Raw genomic sequence first — 8,507 nt, forward strand, 5'->3', positions numbered from 1 at the left:
TTGATTTCGATACCTGGCAATGATACTTTCACAGAATTGAAGCTTGCGCTTATTTGGTTACTCACTTCGTACACGGATTTAATTAATTATTTAACAACTTGCCTTAAATCCGTTTTGTTTATCACAATTAAATCACTCTCGACATACTTGCTTGCTGAGTCAAGGGTACATAAATTCATCTCATATCACGACGTACCTCCTAACGATTCTTTTGTAATCAATCGAATACCTTGCGACACTTATTGCTTTCTCACCTTCAAATATAAACAACAACTCTTTGATGTGCCGTATTCAACCAAAAACTTTATGACATTGTGTAAATCAAATCTCCCGGCTTGTTTCGGTACACTTTCATTTGGTCTCAAACACGGTGAACTTGTTCAATCACCACTGTTATGGAATTATGCCATTGCGACACCTTGTTGTGTCATTACAAACTTGTAGCTTGTGCTAATCATGGTCAACCGTTTCACGCAAAACTACATCAACTTTTGTTGACTTGTCATTTAAACATTTCTGATGCAACTACAAATCAAGACAAGGATACACCAGATTCGCTTGTATTCACTCGGCGTATTCTCGCAATTCAAAATGTTCAACACATTGAATCTTACCATTCGTCTACTCGGGAGTTGACAGATCATTTTACTATTTCATTGAGTTGTTGATTTTGGCTTCATATAGCGGGTGCTATGTTTCGTGAAAACTCGCTTGCATATTGCAATCGACCGTATGAGGATCTTATTAGTCAAACTCCTCTTTTGTGGACCCCCCTGCTAGCTGAATTACACTAGGCTATACGTCAGGTACGTCATGTACCCATGACATCAACTGATATGAGCACACACCTTTTAACCCTGGGATTCGGGTTGATATATATTCTTGGACTCACCAAATGTGAGTAAGGTTTGATTCGGATTGAAGATTATCTACCTTGATATTATTCATATACATACACATGTGACGAAACCATAAGGGGGTTAAGGTAGTACAAATTTCAAGGACGAAATTTTTCTAACGGGGGGAGAATGTGACAACCCTCACCAAATCAGGTATCCGTACGAATTAACTAATATTTAATTAATGCTTAATTACTGTGCTTGCTTACAATTGTGATTAAACTGCTACTTGAATTCTGGTACATACATATACATGCATCATACTTTATTAACTGTCACTCCATTATTTACACAGAACTATAGTGACAAACTTGATGCACAATAGCACAGTAGCACAATGAACGGATAACCCAGTAAACGTGCTGACATAGCCAGCACCAGACAAACACTGTCTCTAAGGCCAGTATGAGCCGGGAATAGCTTACTACACTAGTAGGGAGTGTAGGGAGGTGATGATTGTAGAACTGCGTCACTAGGTGATAGTTATAGTGACCGGATGTGCCTAAAACATGATTTAAATACAAAATCCTGCACTTTAATATAAAATTCAGCATTTAAATATGCTAGTAATGTGCAAAAACTTGGGAAAATAATACTAGACACTTTCCAAAGTGTCGGGAATTTATTGTGTCACTAAAAATAATATTAAAGGCACTCTAAACGCTTATTAAGCACTTTAACGGATCAGTATCCAACCGAACAACCGGACTTTACCCGGAACATAAAAATATTGTCAATGACATTGTTTTCCCTTTTCTGAGCTAGTTAGGGTCCCCGAACACCCTAACACCCGTTACAAAACACCACACACTAGTAACTTATTTTAACTCCTAACTAAACAAACTAGCACTTAACCACTTGGTTGGAATTGAACTATAACCCCCCTCCCCCCCTACCGATTCGGTTCCCTTAGGGAACATCCTCCACAACTTTTGATTATTTTAATCCAACTTGTTTCATATCTAGAGGACATTATATCCCATGGTTAATCAAAATGGATGGGTTATAAGTAGAACCAAGGGACCACTTCATTCTACATCTTCACCACTCAAACACCATCATACTCCTCTCTCTTCTCTCTTGTTCGGCTGAACCCAAGCAACACCACCATCATTTGATCAACTTCAAGCAATCCAAGAGCATCCATAGGTGTAAGAAGGTGAACAACGAAGCCCGGTGCTTACAGAATCACAAGGACCTCTCTCGTTTTCTTTTAACCACCACATTTCTTCACTCGAACTCTCCTAGCCTTGAGCTAGTAGTAAGTCTCTTAGATCCATTCATTTTACATTTTATGAAGGTGGTTAATAGTTAAAGTTTGATGAAAATCTAGGAACACTAAAAGATCTTACACTTAAATCTCAAACATTAAGCTTTACATAAAGATCACAAGATAAGGGATGATGTTATATGGTAAATCTGAAATAAGTGAACAAAAACCTGTTGTAAACAACTTATGATCTGATGTTAATCATATTAGAATGAATGGTAATCGTATATGTGTGTTTTAGTAACATTTAGCCATGAAAAAGCTTGTTGAATCGCCTTTTCAGCCGACTTTAACTGGCTGTAACAGGGCCTTAATAAAACGAAAAATATATTTTCTGAAGTCTAGGTTTATGTACTATGAAATACGGTTCTAATGGCACCAGAATCACAATTTTGGACTTCGTTTCCTATTTTTAAAGCGTCGATTTGTAACGGCAGCTAAAGCTGCATTTTTACAGCAGTAAATGAGGGTCATATTTTCAGTCATAATTTGATTTCTGTGTAGAGTTAGATCATAAAATTTATACTGTAGATGGTCACTGTTGTCGCCGTGATCCTCCAACTAGAATTACGTCAAACGAACTTACAATGAATTTTAAATAAAATATTCCATGCACTGCAGTCAGAAAGAGGTAGATCTGAATGCAAAATAACCATGATTTTATTACAAAATAACCAAGTGTCGGAGGTGGATTTTTGTAAATGAAACCTGTTAAATATATATATTGAGCATATGTATTTCATAATAAAACACTTGTGTGCTTACGTGATTATTTTGTGAACTAGAGATATATTATTAGGGTAAAAATAATATTACTTGGAATGTCATGAATATACGCCTCCAAAATAATACCAACGCCCTCATAAATAAGTATTTAAGTTACATTGGTATTGTTTTTACAACTCGAACTCTAAAATGTAACGCGCGTGTTTTCGGAAAATACTCTTAATGGTGTATTTTGAAAAAGTATTATCTTGGGAAATTGTATGGAATAAAATATAACATTTTTGGGAAAATTATATATATTTTGGTAATTGTGTGAAGTAAGATATAATATTTTTGGGAAAAATATGTATATTTTGGAGATGGAATATTCTAGATAAACGAATTAAAATGTATTTTCAAGTGAGACTTAAAATATATTTTCGGAATTACAAGGCATACATGTATTAAAAACCCCATCCTTGGGAAGGAAATACGCATATACAATACTTGAGAAGTATAACTATAAAATAGTTGTCTAACTATTATTCCAGAACTAAATACAATTATTATAACTTGGAATAATACCAGAATCGTAACTCAAAATCATACATACTAAGACCAGGCACTACCCGTTCGTCTAATAGGCATTAGACCATTGTAGGTAGTCGTGTTTGCCGCGGAGATTTGGGTTACGAGTACGAAGACGCAATACTGTGAGTTCATGCCCCCCTTTTCTCTTAACTGTTTTCAGTTTTACAACTTCGGGGGTGAAATACATGTTACATACTGTTTACAAACGCTTTTATACATGGTATGATTAGCTAAGGAATTTACTACTAGATCACGTGAATGGATAGGCTATTATCGTAAGACCATTAATCCTTGTATAAGGACCGAGAGGCATGAGTGATAGATCTATCGGGTGTTGCGAGCCCCACACATGGGCCAGCGTGCGGCTGCATGTGGTGACTATGTCGTTCCGCCGGAAGGACCGGTATGAAATTCGCGTTACAGGTTTGAGTGCTTCCTAGGCCATGTCACTTATTAATGTATTAGCTACACATTAATCGATCTCTTTTTCCTTAATTGCTACATACCAGGGATTTTCATACAAACAGACAATTTTACAAAGGTTTATACCTACTCACTTACACATGAACTCGCTCAACTTTATGTTGACTTTTCAAACTACATGTATTTCAGGAAACTAGCGGATCTGGCACGGTATGCACATATTTTCAAGTTGCGTTTGAATAAAGAAGTCATCCCGGGTTTAGAAGGTGTAACCTCTTCCTGGACGGTTACATATCTCTAAATCTAGTGTTGTTTAAAGTCTTTTGCTGATTTTTATGAACTCATTTAAATCATGTCAAGGGTTGTAACTTATTTTGTGGTTGTGGTTTTAAGACAAGTATAAAAATGGGATTTTTCTAAACGTTATTAATGGATGACTATCTCATGTTTTTATCATATAGTATTGTTATGATTTGTTGCAATGATATTAAGAAGTCACACCAAATAACCCACGCTTCCGCAAAGCCAGGGTGTGGCAGCTTCGTATCAGAGCCTCGATCATAGCGAACTAGGATTCTTTCTCGAGTCTAGACTATGATCATCAGGGCTCTCACGAAAACGTTTTCAAACATTTTTACATTGCATACACCATACGTCCAGATCCAGGGAACAGACCTTTTTACAAACAAAAAGGGCACAAATACACATTCCCAAATTTAAATTTATAATTTAGTCTGGGAGGCTGGGAAGTTAGTCTAGTGGGACTAGGGAGTTCAGTCTGGGAGGCTGGGAAGTTAGTCTAGTGGGACTAGAGAGTTCAGTCTGGGAGGCTGGGAAGTTAGCCTAGTGGGACTAGAGAGTTCAGTCTGGGAGGCTGGGAGTTTAGTCTAGTGGGACTAGAGAGTTCAGTCTGAGAGGCTGGGAGGTCGATCTAGTGGGACTAGGAAGTTCAGTCTGAGAGGCTGGGAAGGTAATCTAGTGGGACTAGGAGGATTAGTCTGAGAGGCTGGGAGGATAGTCTGAAGGACCAGGAGATTCAGTCTGAGAGGCTAGGAGGATAGTCTGAGAGACCAGGAGATTCAGTCTGAGAGGCTGGGAGGATAGTCTGAGAGACTAGGAGGTTCAGTCTGAGAGGCTGGGAGGATGGTCTGGGGAAGACTAGGATGATTACTTACTTGCATTAATTGAGACTTACATGCTTATTTGCTTTAAGGTTGATGAACGTGCATATGTGATAATTGTTCGCATATACTAATTATTAATTACTAGGGATATACATGCTACGTACCGGCACACATGTCACGAGTTATCAGACATTGATAACCCTACGACCACCGCCACAGATAGTGAGACTACATCTGCGCCAGAGACAATTACGGCAGATACTAAGAGTGATCCTGATATGCTAAGGACGAGGACGACTCCTAACAGTCCGTGCTACCAGATTTTGGTGATACTTCATCTTAGCTGATGGTTTCTCTGACAAGAGTCTTTCTGTCACTCTTGTTTCAATCTATGACCACTCCATCACTGGTCATCCCGATGATGGATACACCATGGCTCCAATCCTCGATGATGCGCCTCCTGCGGACACTTCTACTAAAGGTTGACTACTCGACAAACAATATAAGACTACGTTGGCATGCTTATCGATGGTCCTCCTGCCGATGCCCATAGCGATAGAAGATTAGACGAGAACACTGTTACTAACTTCACTTCTTTAGACCCCTGTTAACAAGCCATCCTCTGATTCTAGCATGCATTCAGACCCCTTTGAGTCTGTGATACCTGCAACCTTACAAACAGCTGGATTACAGCATTCTACTACTGACACAAGACGACGATGACATGGCTGCTGCTCTGTCACCTGCTCGAGACACCACACCGTTACACGACCTAGAGCCTGCTCTTGAGCTAGCCTCTACACCTTTTGGGTCAGCTTGATGTTGCGCCTGCTGAACCTACACCTTTACGTGATCACGATCCTGTTTCTTTTGGTCTGCCAGACATTGCACCCTTTATATCTACCTGCATCAAGCAATATCCTCATTTGATGGGATGTTTGTTTTTACACCCGCAACCGCTGACATTGCTCTGTTCCTCTATGAAGACCGACTTCCATTGCGTCAAGGTGCCTATAGCTTTCTTTCAGAATATAACTGCGCCCCGGGAAGGTACTTCAAGTCAGCACCTGCATAACGATTCATCTGCTGCAACAGCATTTTCCCAACTGCACAGGTCGCACTATTTGCTACATTCACCTCTACAACACCGGACGAGCCACTTTGATGGATCTTATAACATAATATACTGATTTTAGACCCTTGCCATCCCTCTCATTATGGAGGCTGTACACAGGATAAGTGCTCCTGTAACATCAGCTACAGTCTAAAGATACAAGTCGCAGAATGTTGAAGCTTGAGCTGACGCCACGATTGGCAACTTCAAACGTAAAACATTACATAACCGAAAACATGATTTGAGTGTCTACATCACGGGACAGCATATTGTCTGAAAAGTTAATTTAAAACACCACGTCCTCCACCCTGTCTATTGCCAGCATACCTGGATCTACCACCTACCTCAAGATTCCTTTTGCGCACTTGACCGTTACTAATACATCGTTCCCAGGATACTGATGCTCGTTTCTTTACTGTCAAACAATAGATCAACTAGTTACTTCGACGTATATAAGCTCGAGGAGGGACTCACGCATGTTAACAATTTACTTTTCTTTCCTCCTCCACCTCAGTCACCAGTACAGTTGGTTTTTCGATTATGCGGATTGCATTACACTTGGGTGTAACACCTCGAAAATTTACGTCCAATAATGTATTGACACGTGTCATAGACTTTGCATATGCAAAAACATACTTTGAGAGACTAAAGTTGACAAACAGTGAAAACTATGGAACGTAAGGGTCCAAAGTGTCAACAATGGATAAATAGACTCTATAATAACCCTACATGGTGTTTATAACCCTAAACGGATAGGTCATGGATCATATGAAGCGGAAAATGCACGAAAGTGAGGAATTACAAACTATAGGGACTAAAAGTGTCAACATGTTGAATTTATACCTCTGAGTGAACTTTTGGTAGCCCGAAGCTTTGTAATGCTAGAATATACTCACTAGAATATGTGGTAAAAATTTCATGAAGTTTCGTTATCATATGAGAAAGTTATGGCCAAAACCGTACTTGAGGGGTTAAAAGCGTCAACGTCGAATTTCATGACTTTTCGGGTGAGCGCAAAGTTAACCGAGGACATTACCATGTTGGTAAATGACCCAAGGTTCCTAAAAATCAAGTTTGAAGGTTTACGAGTCAAGATAAACGGCAAAAACTTGTGTGCAAAGAGCAGGGGCCAAATCTGTCAATTTATGAAAGATAGCATATGCTGTACAGGTCCTTGCGGACCGTATAACAGGACCATACGGTCCGTATAGCATGCCCAGTAACAGAAATTCGCGAATTCTTGTTTTTGGGTCTGTTTTGTGAGTGCTTGACAGCTTTCAACACCTCCCATTTACACCAATCGAATTGCATGCATGAGGGGACACCTGGAGACTTCTCCAAACATCTGAAACACCATTTAATCTGATCAAATGCTTCACTTTTGGGTCTTGAGTTAGAGAAACAAGAACACCACAAACTTTCAAAACTCACAAGACAACTCCAGGGGCATTCTGATCGACAAGGCTACTTCCAAGTGCTATCTAAGCTTCATTAGGACTCTTGTAAGCATCCATAACTTCCTCTAATTCGTTCTAGCATAGATTATTAGCCAAAAGTCAATCCGTAGTAAATATAGTTTGACTTTTCGATTAAACGAAAATGGCTCAGTCATTTCTCAAATTGAAAGTACCTAAATGTTGGTATTTATGTGGGAAACAAACCCTCAAAAGGGTATTCTCTGATTCCCACTCTAAGCATGCTATTTGTCGAGTCAAAGTTGTTCTTAAAAAGTCAACAGGAAGTGTTTTTGCAAAATATAGCATAAATGGTAATGTAGATGACATGCAATCAGTTTGATCATCAAAAATAACTTTATAATGAGTATAAGAATATGTTTTATCATGATCAACTCGACAATCTTTAGTATAAACTCGGATCGGAACCGAAAGTCTTATAAAACGACTTTTTCTTTGACTCTTGATTCGGATCCGTGCATGCATGTTTGAGATCTGCATTAGAGCTTATTTTGAACCATTTATATCTAAGTTTAACTCTCTGGAATTTTTACAACTTGAGTCTATGCTTAACCGATTCATATGCATGTTTCAGATTTATGCTTAAAGTTGACTATTTTGCCCTTTTTGTTATAAAACGTGATTTTTGGAAAAGTGAAAGAGTAGAGACCTTTATTACTGATTTATAAACTTGCACCAAAAATTTGATATCAGTTGGAGGTCCGGATTTTGAGTTATGGCCGATATCGTAAAACTATAGCTTTATGCGAAGTAAACGGCGCATTTAGCGTATAACCTATTTAAGGCCACTTTTTGATATAAAACTTTTTACCCACTGATGTTATATAATATTTTGGGATTTTTGAAGATTTTTATTTAATTTTTGGCTGATCGTATCATAGGTCTCTATGTTTGATTCGGTTAATA

This window comes from Helianthus annuus, chromosome 11 (genome assembly GCF_002127325.2).
Source record: "Helianthus annuus cultivar XRQ/B chromosome 11, HanXRQr2.0-SUNRISE, whole genome shotgun sequence".
Classification (NCBI taxonomy): domain Eukaryota; kingdom Viridiplantae; phylum Streptophyta; class Magnoliopsida; order Asterales; family Asteraceae; genus Helianthus; species Helianthus annuus.